The sequence below is a fragment of the Idiotropiscis lumnitzeri genome, unplaced genomic scaffold, assembly GCF_059441095.1.
Source record: "Idiotropiscis lumnitzeri isolate Australia: NSW breed Sydney's pygmy pipehorse unplaced genomic scaffold, RoL_Ilum_1.0 HiC_scaffold_184, whole genome shotgun sequence".
Lineage (NCBI taxonomy): Eukaryota > Metazoa > Chordata > Actinopteri > Syngnathiformes > Syngnathidae > Idiotropiscis > Idiotropiscis lumnitzeri.
Window position 1 is genome coordinate 105,001 of NW_028283722.1, and position 10,000 is coordinate 115,000.

Genomic DNA, 10,000 nt, shown 5'->3' on the forward strand with positions numbered 1-10,000 from the left:
CCGGAAATGAGCACCTTCCCCGGGCACAGGCAGGGAGCGAGCGCCCCCCAGCTCCATCGCTCCGGGGGTAATAGGCCGGCGTCTGCCACACTTAGCCCGGAGAGGAGCACCTTCCCCGGGCACGGGCGGGGAGCGAGCGCCCCCCAGCTCCATCGCTCTGGGGGTAATAGGCCGGCGTCTGCCACACTTAGGCCGGAGAGGAGCACCTTCCCCGGGCACGGGCGGGGAGCGAGCGCCCCCAGCTCCATCGCTCCGGGGGTAATAGGCCGGCGTCTGTCACACTTAGCCCGAATATGAGCACCTTCCCCGGGCACGGGAGGTGCCAAGCGGCCCCTAAGTCTACCCTCATGGAAGCTCCGGAGGAGGAGTGCGGGCGTGTGTCACACTTGGCCCGAATAGGAGCACCTTCCCCGGGCACAGGCGGTGCCAAGCGGCCCCTAAGTTTGCCCTTATGGAAGCTCCGGTGGAGGAGTGCATGCTGCATGACAGTGAAGCCGAATATGAGCACCTTCCCCGGGCACAGGCGGTGCCAAGCGGCCCCTAAGTTTGCCCAAATGGAAGCTCCGGAGGAGGAGTGCATGCTGCCTGACAGTGAAGCCGAATATGAGCACCTTCCCCGGGCACAGACGGTGCCAAGCGGCCCCTAAGTTTGCCCAAATGGAAGCTCCGGAGGAGGAGTGCATGCTGCATGACAGTGAAGCCGAATAGGAGCACCTTCCCCGGGCACAGACGGTGCCAAGCGGCCCCTAAGTTTGCCCTAATGGAAGCTCCGGAGGAGGAGTGCATGCTGCCTGACAGTGAAGCCGAATATGAGCACCTTCCCCGGGCACAGGCGGTGCCAAGCGGCCCCTAAGTTTGCCCTTATGGAAGCTCCGGAGGAGGAGTGCATGCTGCCTGACAGTGAAGCCGAATAGGAGCACCTTCCCCGGGCACAGGCCGTGCCAAGCGGCCCCTAAGTCTACCCTAATGGAAGCTCCGGAGGAGGAGTGCGGGCGTGTGTCACACTTGGCCCGGAGAGGAGCACCTTCCCCGGGCACAGACGGTGCCAAGCGGCCCCTAAGTTTGCCCTAATGGAAGCTCCGGAGGAGGAGTGCGGGCGTGTGTCACACTTGGCCCGAATAGGAGCACCTTCCCCGGGCACAGACGGTGCCAAGCGGCCCCTAAGTTTGCCCTTATGGAAGCTCCGGAGGAGGAGTGCGGGCGTGTGTCACACTTGGCCCGAATAGGAGCACCTTCCCCGGGCACGGGCGGTGCCAAGCGGCCCCTAAGTTTGCCCAAATGGAAGCTCCGGAGGAGGAGTGCGGGCGTGTGTCACACTTGGCCCGAATATGAGCACCTTCCCCGGGCACGGGCGGTGCCAAGCGGCCCCTAAGTTTGCCCTTATGGAAGCTCCGGAGGAGGAGTGCATGCTGTGTGACAGTGAAGCCGAATATGAGCACCTTCCCCGGGCACGGGAGGTGCCAAGCGGCCCCTAAGTCTACCCTCATGGAAGCTCCGGAGGAGGAGGGCGGGCGTGTGTCACACTTGGCCCGAATAGGAGCACCTTCCCCGGGCACAGGCGGTGCCAAGCGGCCCCTAAGTTTGCCCAAATGGAAGCTCCGGAGGAGGAGTGCATGCTGCCTGACAGTGAAGCCGAATATGAGCACCTTCCCCGGGCACAGGCGGTGCCAAGCGGCCCCTAAGTTTGCCCAAATGGAAGCTCCGGAGGAGGAGTGCGGGCGTGTGTCACACTTGGCCCGAATATGAGCACCTTCCCCGGGCACAGGCGGTGCCAAGCGGCCCCTAAGTTTGCCCAAATGGAAGCTCCGGAGGAGGAGTGCGGGCGTGTGTCACACTTGGCCCGAATAGGAGCACCTTCCCCGGGCACAGGCGGTGCAAAGCGGCCCCTAAGTCGGTAAAGGTTGAAATAAGTAAATAAATACAAAAAGGACGAGGGGGGGGAAAAAAAGGCAAAAACGTATAAAATTCCCCCATTCATTTCAATGGGCTCGGCCGAATTGGGCTTGCGGGACCGCCGAGGGCACGCCGGAGGGCGGTTGAGTCGGTAAAAGTTGAAATAAATGAATAAATACAAAAAGGACGAGGGGGGGGGGAAATAAGGCAAAAACGTATAAAATTCCCCCATTCATTTCAATGGGCTCGGCCGAATTGGGCTTGCGGGACCGCCGAGGGCACGCCGGAGGGCGGTTGAGTCGGTAAAAGTTGAAATAAATGAATAAATACAAAAAGAACGAGGGGGGGAAAAAAAAGGCAAAAACGTATAAAATTCCCCCATTCATTTCAATGGGCTCGGCCGAATTGGGCTTGCGGGACCGCCGAGGGCACGCCGGAGGGCGGTTGAGTCGGTAAAAGTTGAAATAAATGAATAAATACAAAAAGGACGAGGGGGGGGGAAATAAGGCAAAAACGTATAAAATTCCCCCATTCATTTCAATGGGCTCGGCCGAATTGGGCTTGCGGGACCGCCGAGGGCACGCCGGAGGGCGGTTGAGTCGGTAAAAGTTGAAATAAATGAATAAATACAAAAAGGACGAGGGGGGGAAAAAAAAGGCAAAAACGTATAAAATTCCCCCATTCATTTCAATGGGCTCGGCCGAATTGGGCTTGCGGGACCGCCGAGGGCACGCCGGAGGGCGGTTGAGTCGGTAAAAGTTGAAATAAATGAATAAATACAAAAAGAACGAGGGGGGGAAAAAAAAGGCAAAAACGTATAAAATTCCCCCATTCATTTCAATGGGCTCGGCCGAATTGGGCTTGCGGGACCGCCGAGGGCACGCCGGAGGGCGGTTGAGTCGGTAAAAGTTGAAATAAATGAATAAATACAAAAAGAACGAGGGGGGGGGAAAAAAGGCAAAAACGTATAAAATTCCCCCATTCATTTCAATGGGCTCGGCCGAATTGGGCTTGCGGGACCGCCGAGGGCACGCCGGAGGGCGGTTGAGTCGGTAAAAGTTGAAATAAATGAATAAATACAAAAAGGACGAGGGGGGGGGGAAATAAGGCAAAAACGTATAAAATTCCCCCATTCATTTCAATGGGCTCGGCCGAATTGGGCTTGCGGGACCGCCGAGGGCACGCCGGAGGGCGGTTGAGTCGGTAAAAGTTGAAATAAATGAATAAATACAAAAAGGACGAGGGGGGGGGAAATAAGGCAAAAACGTATAAAATTCCCCCATTCATTTCAATGGGCTCGGCCGAATTGGGCTTGCGGGACCGCCGAGGGCACGCCGGAGGGCGGTTGAGTCGGTAAAAGTTGAAATAAATGAATAAATACAAAAAGGACGAGGGGGGGAAAAAAAAGGCAAAAACGTATAAAATTCCCCCATTCATTTCAATGGGCTCGGCCGAATTGGGCTTGCGGGACCGCCGAGGGCACGCCGGAGGGCGGTTGAGTCGGTAAAAGTTGAAATAAATGAATAAATACAAAAAGAACGAGGGGGGGAAAAAAAAGGCAAAAACGTATAAAATTCCCCCATTCATTTCAATGGGCTCGGCCGAATTGGGCTTGCGGGACCGCCGAGGGCACGCCGGAGGGCGGTTGAGTCGGTAAAAGTTGAAATAAATGAATAAATACAAAAAGAACGAGGGGGGGGAAAAAAGGCAAAAACGTATAAAATTCCCCCATTCATTTCAATGGGCTCGGCCGAATTGGGCTTGCGGGACCGCCGAGGGCACGCCGGAGGGCGGTTGAGTCGGTAAAAGTTGAAATAAATGAATAAATACAAAAAGAACGAGGGGGGGAAAAAAAAGGCAAAAACGTATAAAATTCCCCCATTCATTTCAATGGGCTCGGCCGAATTGGGCTTGCGGGACCGCCGAGGGCACGCCGGAGGGCGGTTGAGTCGGTAAAAGTTGAAATAAATGAATAAATACAAAAAGAACGAGGGGGGGAAAAAAAAGGCAAAAACGTATAAAATTCCCCCATTCATTTCAATGGGCTCGGCCGAATTGGGCTTGCGGGACCGCCGAGGGCACGCCGGAGGGCGGTTGAGTCGGTAAAAGTTGAAATAAATGAATAAATACAAAAAGAACGAGGGGGGGGGAAAAAAGGCAAAAACGTATAAAATTCCCCCATTCATTTCAATGGGCTCGGCCGAATTGGGCTTGCGGGACCGCCGAGGGCACGCCGGAGGGCGGTTGAGTCGGTAAAAGTTGAAATAAATGAATAAATACAAAAAGAACGAGGGGGGGAAAAAAAGGCAAAAACGTATAAAATTCCCCCATTCATTTCAATGGGCTCGGCTAAAATGGGCCTGCAGTACTGCCGAGAGGCCGCCGGAGGACGCCCTAGTAGGCAAACGTTGATCCCCACACACGAGGGGTCAGTTAGGCGACCAGGGGTAGCGTTTAGGCGACCAGGGGTAGCGTTTAGGTGACCAGGGGAAGCGTTTAGGCGACCAGGGGTAGCGTTTAGGTGACCAGGGGTAGCGTTTAGGCGACCAGGGGTAGCGTTTAGGCGACCAGGGGTAGCGTTTAGGCGACCAGGGGTAGCTTTTAGGCGACCAGGGGTAGCTTTTAGGCGACCAGGGGTAGCGTTTAGGCGACCAGGGGCGTTGCAGTTCCGCCGAATTGCATTAGGGGCGCTGCAGTAGGCAAACGTTCATCCCCCCTAGTCAGAGGGTCATTTGCCTACTTCCCAGGTTTACCCGGGTTTTCCAAAACACCTGGGGCACATTTTCAGGGATCACGTTTTTAGAAACAAAAATATTCATAATTTCTTCTAAGTCCCCTTTCCAGCGGGGAACTTTGAAACATTGTATCCGACCACTGAAGGCTGTTGGCGGGCACGGCGCGGCAAACAGCCCGCACTCAGGCATGGAGCTCCGGGGAAAGTTGCCTAATTTCTTCTAAGTCCCCTTTCCAGCGGGGAACTTTGAAACATTGTATCCGACCGTGGAAGGCTGTTGGCGGGCACGGCGCGGCTCATAGCCGGCCCTCGGGCACGGAGCTCCGGGTGAATTTTCACAAATTTCTTCTAAGTCCCCTTTCCAGCGGGGAACTTTGAAACATTGTATCCGACCGTGGAAGGCTGTTGGCGGGCACGGCGCGGCTCATAGCCGGCCCTCGGGCACGGAGCTCCGGGTGAATTTTTACAAATTTCTTCTAAGTCCCCTTTCCAGCGGGGAACTTTGAAACATTGTATCCGACCGTGGAAGGCTGTTGGCGGGCGCGGCGCGGCTCATAGCCGGCCCTCGGGCACGGAGCTCCGGATGAATTTTTACAAATTTCTTCTAAGTCCCCTTTCCAGCGGGGAACTTTGAAACATTGTATCCGACCGTGGAAGGCTGTTGGCGGGCACGGCGCGGCTCATAGCCGGCCCTCGGGCACGGAGCTCCGGGTGAATTTTCACAAATTTCTTCTAAGTCCCCTTTCCAGCGGGGAACTTTGAAACATTGTATCCGACCGTGGAAGGCTGTTGGCGGGCGCGGCGCGGCTCATAGCCGGCCCTCAGGCACGGAGCTCCGGGTGAATTTTCACAAATTTCTTCTAAGTCCCCTTTCCAGCGGGGAACTTTGAAACATTGTATCCGACCGTGGAAGGCTGTTGGCGGGCACGGCGGGGCTCATAGCCGGCCCTCGGGCACGGAGCTCCGGGTGAATTTTTACAAATTTCTTCTAAGTCCCCTTTCCAGCGGGGAACTTTGAAACATTGTATCCGACCGTGGAAGGCTGTTGGCGGGCACGGCGGGGCTCATAGCCGGCCCTCGGGCACGGAGCTCGGGGTGAATTTTTACAAATTTCTTCTAAGTCCCCTTTCCAGCGGGGAACTTTGAAACATTGTATCCGACCGTGGAAGGCTGTTGGCGGGCACGGCGGGGCTCATAGCCGGCCCTCGGGCACGGAGCTCCGGGTGAATTTTTACAAATTTCTTCTAAGTCCCCTTTCCAGCGGGGAACTTTGAAACATTGTATCCGACCGTGGAAGGCTGTTGGCGGGCACGGCGCGGCTCATAGCCGGCCCTCGGGCACGGAGCTCCGGGTGAATTTTACAAATTTCTTCTAAGTCCCCTTTCCAGCGGGGAACTTTGAAACATTGTATCCGACCAAAGGAAGGCTGTTGGCGGGCGCGGCGCGGCTCATAGCCGGCCCTCGGGCACGGAGCTCCGGGTGAATTTTACAAATTTCTTCTAAGTCCCCTTTCCAGCGGGGAACTTTGAAACATTGTATCCGACCGTGGAAGGCTGTTGGCGGGCACGGCGCGGCTCATAGCCGGCCCTCGGGCACGGAGCTCCGGGTGAATTTTACTCAATTCTTCTAAGTCCCCTTTCCAGCGGGGACCTTTCAAACATTGTATCCGACCAAAGGAAGGCTGTTGGCGGACGCGGCGCGGCTCACAGCCCGCACTCAGGCACGGAGCTCCGGGGAAATTTGCCTCATTTCTTCTAAGTCCCCTTTCCAGCGGGGAACTTTCAAACATTGTATCCGACCACTGAAGGCTGTTGGCGGGCGCGGCGCGGCTCACAGCCCGCCCTCAGGCACGGAGCTCCGGGGAAATTTGCCTCATTTCTTCTAAGTCCCCTTTCCAGCGGGGACCTTTCAAACATTGTATCCGACCACTGAAGGCTGTTGGCGGACGCGGCGCGGCTCACAGCCCGCCCTCAGGCACGGAGCTCCGGGGAAATTTGCCTCATTTCTTCTAAGTCCCCTTTCCAGCGGGGAACTTTCAAACATTGTATCCGACCACTGAAGGCTGTTGGCGGGCGCGGCGCGGCTCACAGCCCGCACTCAGGCACGGAGCTCCGGGGAAATTTGCCTCATTTCTTCTAAGTCCCCTTTCCAGCGGGGACCTTTCAAACATTGTATCCGACCACTGAAGGCTGTTGGCGGACGCGGCGCGGCTCACAGCCCGCCCTCAGGCACGGAGCTCCGGGGGAATTTCCCCCTCATTTCTTCTAAGTCCCCTTTCCAGCGGGGAACTTTCAAACATTGTATCCGACCGTGGAAGGCTGTTGGCGGGCACGGCGCGGCTCATAGCCGGCCCTCAGGCACGGAGCTCCGGGTGAATTTGACAAATTCCTTCTAAGTCCCCTTTCCAGCGGGGAACTTTGAAACATTGTATCCGACCGTGGAAGGCTGTTGGCGGGCACGGCGCGGCTCATAGCCGGCCCTCAGGCACGGAGCTCCGGGTGAATTTTTACAAATTTCTTCTAAGTCCCCTTTCCAGCGGGGAACTTTGAAACATTGTATCCGACCACTGAAGGCTGTTGGCGGACGCGGCGCGGCTCACAGCCCGCCCTCAGGCACGGAGCTCCGGGGAAATTTGCCTCATTTCTTCTAAGTCCCCTTTCCAGCGGGGACCTTTCAAACATTGTATCCGACCACTGAAGGCTGTTGGCGGGCGCGGCGCGGCTCACAGCCCGCCCTCAGGCACGGAGCTCCGGGGAAATTTGCCTCATTTCTTCTAAGTCCCCTTTCCAGCGGGGAACTTTCAAACATTGTATCCGACCACTGAAGGCTGTTGGCGGGCGCGGCGCGGCTCACAGCCCGCCCTCAGGCACGGAGCTCCGGGGAAATTTGCCTCATTTCTTCTAAGTCCCCTTTCCAGCGGGGAACTTTCATACATTGTATCCGACCACTGAAGGCTGTTGGCGGACGCGGCGCGGCTCACAGCCCGCCCTCAGGCACGGAGCTCCGGGGGAATTTGCCCCCTCATTTCTTCTAAGTCCCCTTTAGGCGACCAGGGGTTGACAATTTAGGTGACCAGGGGTTGACAATTTAGGCGACCAGGGGTGACTTTTAGGCGACCAGGGGTGAGGTTTTGGCGACCAGGGGTGAGGTTTAGGCGACCAGGGGTGAGGTTTAGGCGACCAGGGGTAGCGTTTAGGCGACCAGGGGCGTTGCAGTTCCGCCGAATTGCATTAGGGGCGCTGCAGTAGGCAAACGTTTTTACCCCTAGTCAGAGGGTCATTTGCCTACTTCCCAGGTTTACCCGGGTTTTCCAAAACACCTGGGGCACATTTTTAGGAACCACGTTTTTAGAAACAAAAATTCTTCTATGTCCACCTCCGTGAAAGAAATTGCCCAATGGTTCCCGCGGAAGAGAGCTGCCAGGCGGACGCATACTGCAATAACGGCCGCCCTGGCGCTCTGGTGGATGTTATCCTCGAAATTTCTTCTATGTGCCCATTCCAGCGGGCAACTTGCGAACAATGGTGTCCGACCATGGAAGGCTGTTGGCGGACGCGGCGCGGCTCACAGCCCGCCCTCAGGCACGGAGCTCCGGGGGAATTTTCCCCTCATTTCTTCTAAGTCCCCATTCCAGCGGGGAGCTTGCAAACGTGGTATCCGACCACTGAAGGCTGTTGGCGGGCACGGCCCCACCAGCGCAACACGGCACTTCCTATGACTCGGGTCCGACGCAGGAGGAGCGGTCCTCCCGGCCCCGCCACACGGCACTTCCTATGACTCGGGTCCGACGCAGGAGGAGCGGTCCTCCCGGCCCCGCCACACGGCACTTCCTATGACTCGGGTCCGACGCAGGAGGAGCGGTCCTCCCGGCCCCGCCACACGGCACTTCCTATGACTCGGGTCCGACGCAGGAGGAGCGGTCCTCCCGGCCCCACCACCGCCACACGGCACTTCCCATGACCCGGGTCCGACGCAGGAGGAGCGGTCCTCCCGGCCCCACCGCAGCACACACAACCACTGACCGATTGGCAATCATGACCCGCCATCGGAGGGCCCCTGCCGGCCCCGGCCTCGCGCCGGGGTGTTCGGGTGGACGGTTCCTTCGGCCTGCGGGTCGACCTCTGAGCGTTGGCCGGCACCGCAGCACACACATAACCACTGACCGATTGGCAATCATGACCCGCCATCGGAGGGCCCCTGCCGGCCCCGGCCTCGCGCCGGGGTGTTCGGGTGGACGGTTCCTTCGGCCTGCGGGTCGACCTCTGAGCGTTGGCCGGCACCGCAGCACACACATAACCACTGACCGATTGGCAATCATGACCCGCCATCGGAGGGCCCCTGCCGGCCCCGGCCTCGCGCCGGGGTGTTCGGGTGGACGGTTCCTTCGGCCTGCGGGTCGACCTCTGCGCGTTGGCCGGCACTTCCCTACCGTTACCCACCCCACCCCTGGGGTTGTGACAAAACGGCACTTCCTATGACTCGGGGTCCGACGCAGGAGGAGCGGTCCTCCCGGCCCATCTCGCACCCACACCCTGACATATACTGCACCACACCAACCACTGACCGATTGGCAAGCATGACCCGCCATCGGAGGGCCCCTGCCGGCCCCGGCCTCGCGCCGGGGTGTTCGGGTGGACGGTTCCTTCGGCCTGCGGATCGACCTCTAGCGCACCAACCAGCGCGAAACCGCTTTCGTCGCGAGACCGAGACGACCCTGTCGCGTGCCCGTCGGCCACACGGGCCCAGAGATGTCCTACACGGGAGTTCCGCCGCGCTCGCGGGTGCCCCGCCACGAGAGGGGTGCGGGAGCCCAGGCCCGCGTCAGCCGAGCGGTCCTTTCCGAAAAAGCATGTTTCTCAAACCCTACCGGCGTCTGTCAGAAGACGCCGCCTCCGAGTGCGTGTTGCGGTCGCGGGCGTGCGGGCGGCTCCGGCTCCCTCCCGCGACTGACCGCCACGCGGTAACGCGGCCTCTACGGACCGAGTACATACCGAGGCCCAGCCGACTTCCTCACCGCGCACGGGGGCTGAATCGGTAACGGAAATTTCGGTAGCCCACGTCCGAAAAAAATGAGAGAGAAAAAACAACGAGGGAGGCTGGGGTGCCGCCGGGGGTAACCCCGCGGGAGGCCGTCTCCCGCGGGCGCCGCCCGGTCCCCGCGCCCGGCTCCCCGCTCAGCTCCGGTTCCAATGCAAGAAACACAGACCGCCGGACGCGAGGGCTACCTGGTTGATCCTGCCAGTAGCATATGCTTGTCTCAAAGATTAAGCCATGCAAGTCTAAGTACACACGGTTCCGATACAGTGAAACTGCGAATGGCTCATTAAATCAGTTATGGTTCCTTTGATCGCTCCACCGTTACTTGGATAACTG

At 58.3% G+C, this 10,000-nt stretch overlaps 1 non-coding gene across 1 annotated transcript in view; it reads left to right on the forward strand.

The window, feature by feature from the left end:
* Positions 1–9,849: 9,849 nt before the first annotated feature.
* Positions 9,850–10,000, forward strand: part of LOC148314911 (18S ribosomal RNA) — a 1,933-nt gene continuing 1,782 nt past the window's right edge. The window contains exon 1 of the ribosomal RNA XR_015841413.1: positions 9,850–10,000. This exon is cut by the window's right edge and continues 1,782 nt beyond it. This is a non-coding gene — a ribosomal RNA (18S ribosomal RNA).